This window comes from Lytechinus pictus, chromosome 17 (assembly GCF_037042905.1).
Source record: "Lytechinus pictus isolate F3 Inbred chromosome 17, Lp3.0, whole genome shotgun sequence".
NCBI lineage: Eukaryota > Metazoa > Echinodermata > Echinoidea > Temnopleuroida > Toxopneustidae > Lytechinus > Lytechinus pictus.
The window spans coordinates 26,787,484-26,800,078 of NC_087261.1; the positions used below are offsets into that span (position 1 = coordinate 26,787,484).

A 12,595-nucleotide genomic window follows, 5' to 3' on the forward strand; every position below is an offset into this window, starting at 1 on the left:
TTCTTGGCGACTCTAAATGATTTTCCATGAGACACCATGAATTCTTAATATTACACTGGAAAAATATCTGCCTGGGGCTTTCTACTCACATGAAGACATGTACTTCAAGGATTCTTCCCCGGGTTTTTATTGGGATCATATTCGGTTCTAAATTGTTTCTTCCTTTTCTGCACACAAAATACCCTGTCCCTATATGCCCCCTCCCCCCCCCCCCCCCCATTTTCAATATTTGACAACATTATACACAATTTATCGGAATCCTCACAGAATTGTAAACCCTATAAAGGGTACAACAATCCCATTTTATTTATAGCAGTTTTGGTCATCAGAGAGATTAATAAAGTCATGAAAGTTTATTTGTTGCAAAAGCTGGCTACATGTAGTATACAAAAGGCACTGCACATTTTTCTTCAATACCAGAAAAAGTATTCCCTCAAACATCATAAGCCCAGGGGGTGTTTCATATAAAAGCTGTTCGTAAAGTTACAAACGACTTTACGCACGACTGGAACATGTTCTTAGGTCATAACTCAATTACATAGGGATATCAATTAGCACAAGAAAGGATCACCAGTCGTGCGTAAAGTCGTTCGTATCTTACGAACAGCTTTATGAAACACCCACCAGCACACACTACATGTATGCAATTTGTTGCGATCCGTATTTCATAGAAATTGTAATAACATTTGACATGAACATTACAACCAAATAGCATAGCAATCAGAGTTCAGAATAGTCCTAGGACTAGTACTAAAATCAAATTTGATCTAGTTTGAGCCTCCCTGTAGGAATAAAAGCAAATTCAATTCTAAATTGTAATGATGTCGTTATCAACTGCGACTTGAAGGGCTTTTATTAGGGGTAGATGCGCCAGTTCTCGGATGGGGCAGCAAAAAAAAAGACAAAAGGAAAGAAAATGAAAGGTGATGATCAAAACATTATTAAATAGACTCCATCAATGAGATGTATGTATGCAAATGATACAGTGCTAACCCCAGCATAAAGTGGGAAGGGGCTTGCCCTGGGGGTCGGGGCAAAATTTTTGCACTGCCACAGACAGGCCCAAGGGGGGGGGGGGCAAATAGCATCACTACCAAAATGTCCAATACAGTACATGTGTATGTAACTTAGATTGTACGTTGCTGTGCACGGTTTAATACAATTCATTTGTTTGGCATAAAAAGCGACTTGTACGAAAGATTTGTATTGAAACGTATTTCCAATGTCAATTGAAAGTCCCAAAGGAAATGAAAATGTCAAAATTGTCTGGCCCTGGAAAAGAAATTTGTAGACTCTCACACAACTCTGACCTTGTTGAAAAGATAATTTAAATCTCAGAACTTTTAAAGAAATGTGTATTTCATGGACCATTATACCTGTGATGTTTTACTGACAGTGTCTGTGACATACTGTATAAGCTTCTAAAATCTTTGTATTCGATTCGCCAAGAGCAAATATGAGAGCGAAAATCAGTTTTGATGTTTCACGTTAACATTCCATTTTCTCACGCAGAATCATGCCAGTCGCAGACAAGGTTTAATCAACAGCAGATGCATATCTCATCAGCCATATTCTGAAAACCATTAATTTATTAAAGACTCCTTTTTAATTTATGTTACATGTACATGTATGTATTTCATGTGCTTAAATCATTTCCACTAGAATAATCATCATCATGAACTACTGAAATACTGAACTTTAAAATAAAGAATGGACAAATCTGTATCACACACTTCTCTTTCATATTCATCTATCTTTCATTCTCTTTCTTTTTCCATTCTCCTCAGAACTATTGCATTTTTAGTGACAAAATCTAGAAGATTGAATTCGGAATAGCTTCAGCATCTAGACAGCTTCAGTCTCTCTTTCGCCGGCTGTTCCACTACACTACATATTTTGCTTCATTTGTGTAGGAGGAAATAAAATCAGGAACTCCTCCGAGCAGACAGATTTCAGCCGTCATCTGTTTCAGCTGTACATATCCAGAGATGCCAAGTTCAAAAATATGTTATGCGTGAGATTTTCATGACTCGGCGTCTCTGCGTGCGCGCGGCCAGTACTTACACTTGTACGTTTCGAAAAGGCGCGCACGCGAAATATGGGCTTCATCATGATATCGATCCATACTACAATACCATGTGATGCATGCACGCGATTCATCGTATCACGTACTAGCTGTGTGCTGACTGCACTCTCGATTCGTCTCACTTGCCGGGGTAGACGCGACGGCGTGCGAAGGCTGTCGGCCAGTGCGTATAATCTAGCGAATAATGCAACTTTTTCTCTTTTTTTTCTGTCGGGTCCCGATGCGTGAGAAAAATGGGTGCCATTGCGTGAGATCGTGAGACGGACCCACGATACATGAGTCTCACGCATAATGCGTGAGACTTGGTAGCTCTGGATATCTTTTTTTATGATTGATCATTCACTTTTTATTCTTGCTCAAGATTTTCCTTCAATTCTTAACAGCATAGAAAATACATGAGGCTGAAGGGCGACTTCGCCCTCATGTCTGCAAAACTCGCCCCTAAAATTTTCCCAAATGCAAGCTTTTGGGGCGACCATTCCTTTTACAGTAGCCATAGGATCTGTCACAAACAATATTTATTTAAGGACGTTCCACAGTTATGTTTGTGCGCATCATGATTTGCGCATATTTTACACTCTGCGCGCTGACGTCACAATGGATGAACTTGTGACTTAATCAGCTGTAGGTAATGTGAGCTGATTTTTCTCCTTATCTACATTAACTGCAGATCTGATGTTTTATTTTATGAAGCTAATTAACTGGAATTATTCCATGGACCATTTTTTTAATTCCTCTACAATTTCAAAATAGTTTCTCTGTAGTGCTGCAAATTATGATGAATATGACCCCCGAGTATGAATAAATGGAAAAGTGGTTCGGAATTTTTCCGAACCACTAGATACTGCTTTTGGCGCGTTTTCGGGTGTTTTAAGAAGCAAATTTGCTCTAATAAGAGTGCTGATAGCTTGAAAACAAGCACATGAACCCATATTTTTTAATGTTTGCACCTCTTAGGTATACCTTCCTGTACAACTTTGCAAAGTTTGGTGAAAATGACATGGGTTTTGAATAAAGTGCAGCATTTCTTATACTTCTCAAGTTTGTTATTGAAATTTGACATTTTTGAGGTTGAGTATCTTTCCCGCAATTTCTAAGAACTGAGAGTGTTGTTAGACTTAAATGAGCAAACAATTAATTGACAGCAATCGATAGATTATCCATCTTACGGATACAATTATTAATCATATTGTAAAATTTGATAAAATTTTTCATTGACTGATTAATAGGGCTTTAATCTCAATGTTGTGATCTCGTGAGGTCTAAAAATGCCGAATTCTTTTGGATGCTCAATTCTTAAGAACATCATCCATTTTGGGTTAACTTTTAAGCTCTATAGCAAAAAATCAAGCACATGGACCCATGTTAATTTTTGCATATTTGGAATATTCAGGTGCTAAAGTAACTATGTGCAAAGTATGATGAAAACGACATGGATTTTCAATGTTTGGGAGCAAGACTACGGAACCACTTGCATTTTAGACGGTATTAACAGACTTTTGCTTGTTTTTGGTGCATTTTGGTATGTTTCAAGCCAACGCGCAATACTTTGGACACTGATAATTTGAAACCGAGCACATGGACCCCATAATTTAAACATCTTAACTTCTTCAGAATATATTCATTTACAAATCTAGAGAGTATGATGAAAATGACATGGATTTTGAATGTTTGGGAGCAGGACTAAGGAACCATTCGTATTTTAGACATTTTGGACGGTATTAGACTTTTGCCCGTTTTAGGCGCATTATAGACTGTTTAAAGCCAACTCGCAACACTTTGGACACTGATAATTTGAAAACGAGCACATGGACCCCATCATTTAAACATCTTAACTTCTTTAGAGTATATTCCTTTACAAATCTAGAGAGTATGATGAAAATGACATGGATTTTGAATGTTTGGGAGCAGGACTAAGGAACCATTCGTATTTTAGACATTTTGGACGGTATTAGACTTTTGCCCGTTTTAGGCGCATTATAGACTGTTTAAAGCCAACTCGCAACATTTTGGACACTGATAATTTGAAAACGAGCACATGGACCCCATCATTTAAACATCTTAACTTCTTTAGAGTATATTCCTTTACAAATCTAGAGAGTATGATGAAAATGACATGGATTTTGAATGTTTGGGAGCAGGACTAAGGAACCATTCGTATTTTAGACATTTTGGACGGTATTAGACTTTTGCCCGTTTTAGGCGCATTATAGACTATTTTAAGCCAACTCGCAACACTTTGGACATTGATAATTTGAAAACGAGCACATGGACCCCATGTTTTTAATATTTTAACGTCATCAGAATATATTCCTCTGTAAATCTAGAGAATATGATGAAATTGACATGGATTTTGAATGTTTGGGAGCAAAACTACGAAACTATTCGCATTTTAGACGGTATCATTAGACTTTTGCACGTTTTCGGCGCATTTTAGGTGGATTTCAATATTTTCAAGCCAACTCGCAACACTTTGGACACTGATAGTTTAAAAACGAGCACATGGACCCCATATTTTTAATATTTTAATGTCTTTAGAATGAATTCCTCTACAAATCTAGAGAGTATGATGAAAATGACATGGATTTTGAATGTTTTGGAGCGAAATATGGAACCATCTGCATTTTAGAGGGTATTAAAGACTTTTGCATGTTTTCGGCGAATTTCAAGCCAACACGCAACAGTTTAGACACTGATAGTTTAAAAACGAGCACATGGACCCCATATTTTTATTATTTTAATGTCTTCAGAATATATTCTTCTACAAATCTGGAGAGTATGATGAAAATGACATGGATTTTGAATGTTTGGAGGTAAAACTACGGAACCATTCGCATTTTAGACGGCATTATTAGACTTTTGCCCGTTTTGGGCGCATTTGGGCGATTTTCATGCCAACTCGCATCACTTTGAACACTCATACTTAAAAAATGAGCACATGGACCCCATATTTTTAACTTCCCTACACCTTCGATATGCATTCCTCTACAATTTAGCCGAATTTGATGAAAATGACATGGATTTTGAAAAAAGTGCAGCTTACAAAATACTTTTTAAATTTTTGAGTAGATTCACGTCTTCGAAGATTTGTTTTTTCCGAGTTTTTGCACCATTCTTGCCAAATGAGGGCGCTGCTGACTCCAAATAGCTATAGTTCTACCAATTAAAAGACTTTCTCTTTCTTTTGTATACACTTTGTTATATATCTTGACAATTTGATGAAGTTTGATGCGGTATCTACTGAGTAAAGATGATTTACACTCATTTTGTGAATTCGTGAGGTCTAAGAGAGGCATAATTCTCTTGATTGCGCAAGATTGCATATCATTCAAATACGGCGACTTTGAAGACCCATAGAAAAAAAATGAGCACATGAACCTATGTTATTTTGTGCATTTTCATAATGCATAGATCTATACCAAAGTAACTCTCTGCAAAATTTGGTGAAAATGACATGGACTTCATTTTAACTGTGGAACGTCCTTAAAGATTATGAAAATCAAGGTTCTAATATTTAATGACAGAATAATGAAATTTGCTTTTGCTGCATAATTGCTTATTGCCCCCCCCCCCCCAAAAGAAGCCCTTAAAATATTAAAAAATAGCCCCCAAAATTCCACAGTTGCCCCTGTGTGGAATAAAAAAAAGATAGCCCTTTGTTAAAAACTAAAAATTATTTCCTACCCTGATTCGTAATTGCATTAATGCAGACAGGGGACACATTTGCATCTTGACACCTTTGCTTGGACCCTCGCGCATGCGATGTTTTGAAATCGGCACCGAATTATTCATACGTGTGAGGAACTCTATATTGGCTCTTAATGACCAATTTTGAGGCTAACAGGAGGATGGATATGGAGTGAAATTAGGATGAAGAGTAAGAAATTAAGCTTCTTATTCTTTTAAGCTAGTTTCAGGGTAGGATTTTTACAATAAATGTGCATTTTTTCCCCCACCTTTGACACTCGCAGTATCAGAGCGAGTTTTGGACCTTGATGTTCGGGTAGGTGGAGCATAGTGTAGCGGTAGTGAAGTGGAGTGGAGCCTGCACGAACATCACTTGAGGTACCGTATGGGCACTAGTATTCAACCCGTCATAATTCAAAGATTTTGCCAAATTCCCCCAAATATTTATCTTAATTTCATACCTTTGTTTATTTCAAGGGTAATCTGTTGTCTGTATTTTCTTTATCAATCTGTCAACTGTATGCGCTGGGGATCGAATTATGCGGCGATGACCTTTTGCACTGAATTGCACTAGTATTCAACCTAGTGATGATAGATAGTGAATCTCAAAATTGTTTAAATTGCTAAACTAGCTCTAGATCTATGTAAGTCTCTGGCTTTAACTAATTCCCTGTTTGGTCTCATCTCAAATGGTCTAGTCCATATTCGGATGGGACAAGGGCAGATCGAGAGACAGGGCCATCTTTCATCGCTAGGTTGAATACTAGTGCCAAAAACCATCGCCGTATAATTCGATCACCCGTGTACACAGTCGACGGGTTGAAGAAAAAAAATAATGCAAAAAGAATAACCAACATTTGCTCTTGGAAATTAAGGTAAATTCCATATTTCTATAAATTTGAGGAAATTCTCCAAACGGGTTGAATACTAGTGCCCTTACGGTACATGTACATGTACACTCACTCAACCCAGGTGAGGTGAATGGGTACCCGGCAGTATTAATTCCTTGAATGCATGAGCGCTTAAAGGCAGCTTGAGCTAAAGCTGGGGTAATAAAAAAAATAACATCGCGCCTCAGAATAGAATATTTCTAGATAGATGGCGCTATATAAATGCCTATTATCATTAAAACCTAGAACTGTTTGGAATTTTAGAGTTATATTTGATTTTAATTTCATATTTTCCTATTATATTAATATGAACATTTTCAAAAAAAATTGAGGTACAGGAAATACTATTTCTTTGCAGGAAAATGGAGAATGGAAAATCAGGCGGCGAAATAAAGAGGGATTTGGAAAACACAGCAGGATTTTTGTGAGTTTTGTGATATTTTCTTGTTGGAATGATTTTTAGAATATTTAGGATAAGAAAATCTGTTCAATATTAAAGGTCAAGTCCACCCCAGCAAAATGTTGATTTTAATAAATAGAGAAAAATAAAACTTGCATAACACTCAAAATTTGATCAAAATCGGATGTAAAATCAGAAAGTTATGGCATTTTAAAGTCTTGCTTATTTTTCACAAAACAGTGATATGCACAACTTAGAAACATGCAAATGAGTCAGTCGATTATGTCCATCACTCACTATTTCTTTTGTTTTTTATTGTTTGAATTATAAAATATTTCATTTTTTACAGATTTGACAAAAGGGCCAACTTGACTGAACCATACAGTATCAAACAATGCTAATTCCACATGTTCAGGGAGGAATTAATCACTGTTTCACTTGACAATGAGAAAATTAGAATAAAGCAATATTGACTGGCCTCGGGGCGATACGACATATATCGCCCAAACTAGATTTATATCGCCCGAGTCGTAGACGAGGGTGATATCAATTTAGTGAGGGCGATATATGTCCTTTCGCCCCCAGGCCAGTCAATATTGCTATTATTAACCAAATCAGACATCTACATGTAGAGCAAAAATCGTTAAAATTTAGATATTTAAAATTTTTAGAATGAGAATCTAGTTTATCATGTTGAGCAGACTGGGCCTCTGAACTTTACCATTGTGACGTAATTGAAATGACGCGTCCCTGGCCTAGGGACGCAGTATCCAGCGTTGTCTTAACTTAATTGATTACCATTATGACGTACATGTATAGCACTGCGCGGTTCAAGGACGCGTGCAAAAACGCGTAGAATACCCGGATATTAGCACTGCCTTTTATTGCCCGCTACATTTCCACGCATTTTCTCATTGACTTTCCTGAGCGCGCGGGCAATAAATTGGGCCCGTGGATAAACAATTGGAATTTTATTGACCGGCCATTTGATCCCAGTCTTAAGCAGGCAACAATGTTTCAAAGTTGCCCTGCTCAGATGTCTGATACGGTTAATAATATTTCATATTTCATATAATATTACAAAAGAAATAGAGAGTGGATGACGTCATCAGTTTCTTCATTTGCATACCAACCAGGATGTGCATATAACTGTTTTGTGAAATTAAGCGAAACTTTAAAATGTCATAACTTTATAATATTTTACATCCGATTTTGATGAAATTTTCAATGTTATTTTATGCCTGTTGGATTATTCTCTTTTTATTCAAATCATTTTTTTGTTGGAGTGGACTTGTCCTTTAAAGATGGTCATAGTTTTTATTGTTTATAAATAAAGTGCATAGCTTTAGGTTCACCCCAATCATGAAGAGATTAGAAAGAGCCATGCAGATAAGGGATATTTTTTATGGCTATGGTATCAGGGATTTTTTTAGGGCTAGATAAGTAGATTAGTCTATGCAGCTATATACCCACCCGGCCACCATTTTTTTATCATAATTCTATTATTCCCATATCCGTTAAGACTTCTTCCCCTCATCTCATTATAATTCAGGTTTTCCTCATTTTCCCTTCCCCTTACTCCTCCCCCTCTCAATGCCCGATCCTCCTTCCATTCTCCACTTTCCTCAATCCTCCTGGCTCCTCCTCCGCCTAGGGCTAAAGTTAGGGCGTGAAACAGGCCCAAAACGAACAACAACAACTCCTTCGCCATCAAATCAAACTCTTCCCCTCTTCTTCGTTTCCTCTCTTTTTCTCCCTTTCACATTCTGATTTCATGAGTTGACATACGGTACTGTAGATCTAACAGACCTAGCTGGATTCTAGATCTAGGCCTATAAACATTTTGTTCTAAACTTTTATATCACGTCCATTCTCACACAAGGCCAGGGCGCGGCATCGGCACAGACACATGCATGCAGTCATGACTCATGCCATCGCATAGACCAAAAGCTTCAGTCTCTGTATTTTGGTTGTTCCGCTGAACTACGTTGGCTCCACTCACCATACATAAATGGGGATTACAGTAAAATGTCAGAAATTGTTGAATAAATCCCCAGAAACGACGGTTATTCCTGTCTAGCCATCGCATGTGTCTAGCCGCCACTCATCCAGGAATCGCAAATCAGAATTCAGATCTCAGACTCAGACTCAGAGTCAGACTTAACCCAGAGAGCTCCGGCCCGCGTAGCGGGCCGGAGCCCAGACGCTCAGTGTGCAAACGGGCATTCAGGTGAGAGTACCGTGAAGTTTGGTCAAAATCATTTTGATAATAAATAATTAAAACAGAAATTAAGCACTTACCACGATTGTATGGATGATAGTCTAACGAGTGGCAGTTTCCTGACATCGAGGCACAGACTGGAAGTTGGAACCTCAAATTTTCAAAAAACGATCAGTTCTGTCGCGGTGGCTCTCCTTCTTTCAAAATTCATAGCAAAATGGCCGTTCGAGAGGGTGTAGGGCGCATGCGCGAATTTGACAAAGTCTATATGCGCTAGTGCTATACTAGCCTCGGTCTCGATCGGCCATTTTGTGTTGAATTCTGAAAGAGGAGAGCTACCGCGACAGAACTGATCGTTTTTTGAGGTTCCAGTCTGTGCCTCGATGTCAGGAAACTGCCACTCGTTAGACTATCATCCATACAATCGTGGTAAGTGCTTAATTTCTGTTTTAATTATTTATTATCAAAATGATTTTGACCAAACTTCACGGTACTCTCACCTGAATGCCCGTTTGCACACTGAGCGTCTGGGCTCCGGCCCGCGCCCGCGTAGCTCTCTGGGTTAAGTCAGACTCTAACTTAAGTCTAACGTGTTAGATTTAGGCCTAGATCTGTTTATTAGCTCTATGATCTATCTATCTAATTTAGTCTTAAAAATTTAGGTCTATCTACGAACTATGAAAACAAACATTACTCACCAACTGGAAATAACACGGGCCTTTGATGGGATTTCAGTCTGAAAAGTCAGGCGGACGTTCCACAGTTATGTTTGTGCGCATCATGATCTGCGCATATTTTACACTCTGCGCGCTGACGTCACAATGGACGAACTTGTGATTTAAGGACGTTGCACAGTTATGTTTGTGCGCATTATGATCTGCGCATAGTTTACACGCTGCGCACTGACGTCACAATGGATGAACAGGTGATTAATTAGCGGCGGGTATGAGCTGATTTTTCTCATCTTCTGCATTTTAAGAGCAGATCCGATGCGTTAGTTCATGAAGCTAAAAAATTGAATTATTCCATGGACCATTCCAAAAAAAAATTCTACAATTGCAAAATATTTTACTCTGCATTGCTGCCAAGAATCACGAATACTACCCCGAGTTTGAATAAATGGTAGAGTGGTTTTGATTTTTTCTTCACATAGATGCAAAGCATTCGGCGCATTTTTGGTATTTTAAAAAGCACATTTGCTCTAATAAAAATGCTGATAGTTTAAAAACAAGCACATGAACCCCTATTTTTTAATGTTTGTACCTCTTAGGTATACCTTCCTCTACAACTCTGCAAATTTTGGTGAAAATGACATGGATTTTGAATAAAGTGCAGCATTTATTGTACGTTCGTAGTTTCTTATTGAAATTTTACATTTTTGAGATTGGGATTTTGTTATCGTTTACGCCTTTTTTAAAAACTGACAGTGCTGTTAAACTTAAAATTGCAAACAAATAGCACTATAAATAGATTCACCATTCTAACAATATAATTATTAACTCTCTTGCGAAATTTGATGACTTTTTAATGTATTTTGACTGAGTAATAGTGGTTTAAATTCATTGTAGTAATCTTGGGCGGTCTAAAAATGCCAAATTCTTTTGAATGCGCTATTCTTAAGAACATCAATTTGGGTGAACTTTGAAGCTCTATAGCAAAAAATCAAGCACATGGACCTATGTTGATTTTTGCATATTTCTATGTGCAAAGTTTGGTGAAAATGACATGGATTTCACTTTAACTGTGGAACGTCCTTACCCAGGACCAAAATCCAATTGAAACCAGTTGGATTTCCAACTGGTTTCAATTGGTTTCAATTGGTTTTAACTGGTTTCAATTGGTTTTAACTGGAATTTAACAATTTCCAGTTGAAACCAATTGAAACCCGTTGGGCAACTGGAAAAGGCCTAACTGGAACCAGTTGGGTAACTGGAAATGACTTCCAATTGGAAATGATTTCTAACTGGAACCAGTTGAGTAACTGGAAATCCCAACTGGAACCAGTTGGGCAACTGGAAATCCTAACTGGAACCAGTTGGGTAACTGGAAATGACTTCCAATTGGAAATGATTTCTTACTGGAACCAGTTGGGCAACTGGAAATCCTAACTGGAACCAGTTGGGTAACTGGAAATGACTTCCAATTGGAAATGATTTCTAACTGGAACCAGTTGAGTAACTGGAAATCCCAACTGGAACCAGTTGGGCAACTGGAAATCCTAACTGGAACCAGTTGGGTAACTGGAAATAACTAACTGGAAATGATTTCTTACTGGAACCAGTTGAGTAACTGGAAATCCCAACTGGAACCAGTTGGGCAACTGGAAATCCTAAATGGAACCAGTTGGGTAACTGGAAATGACTTCCAATTGGAAATGATTTCTTACTGGAACCAGTTGAGTAACTGGAAATCCCAACTGGAACCAGTTGGGCAACTGGAAATCCTAACTGGAACCAGTTGGGTAACTGGAAATGACTTCCAATTGGAAATGATTTCTAACTGGAACCAGTTGAGTAACTGGAAATCCCAACTGGAACCAGTTGGGCAACTGGAAATCCTAACTGGAACCAGTTGGGTAACTGGAAATGACTTCCAATTGGAAATGATTTCTAACTGGAACCAGTTGGGTAACTGGAAATCCTAACTTGAACCATTCAGTTGTGTAACTGGAAATCCTAACTGGTACCAATTGGGTAACTGGAGATGACTTCTAACTGGAAAGATGGGTAACTGGAAATGAATTCTAATTGGAACCAGTTGGGTAACAGGAAATTATTTCCAATTGGTTTCCAATTGGAAATTTTCCAGTTACCCAACTGGATCCAATTGAAACCAGTTAATTTGCATATTATTTGCCAGTGTGCACAGCTAATGTTTTATGAGATTAATCATCATTAACAATGTATCTATTTAATTCTTTACAATTTCAAGTACCACACTTTTTAAAGATAAGTATTTAGAATACTTAGCAGTGAAAACCATGTTCATAAATGTTATAGATTATAATTAAAACAGATTAAAGGATAATTAGTACACCACTAACTGTTACCAAATTACATCAAATAAAAGTACATATATTTGAAGATCTTCCATATAAATATATACACATGAAAGTCTGTATTTTATCAATGCCCTTTACATTGGTATTAATAGACATATAACACTGCTTCTGTGTTGGCATGAGAAATATTTAGTGCAAATGCTAATTAATTTGTAACTAATTAAGTTCGTTCCAACTGGAAGTTCCAATTGGATCCAGTTGGAAACCAATTGGTTTCAACTGGTTCCAGTTGAAACCAGTTGCCTCCAAT

General features: G+C 37.6%; 1 protein-coding gene across 2 annotated transcripts in view; it reads right to left on the bottom strand.

Annotated features, from left to right (window-relative positions):
- LOC129279881 (stathmin-like) overlaps positions 1–10,073 on the bottom strand; it is a 30,552-nt gene extending 20,479 nt beyond the window's left edge. Inside the window, exon 1 of one of the 2 annotated variants that reach the window (XM_064111833.1) lies at positions 9,983–10,073. The gene's annotated coding sequence lies outside the window, so the exon portion shown is untranslated. Of the gene's footprint in view, positions 1–2,595; positions 2,652–9,982 lie in introns of those variants that run through there. The other variant, XM_064111832.1, reaches the window with a different exon arrangement.
- Between the last annotated feature and the right edge of the window lie 2,522 nt (positions 10,074–12,595).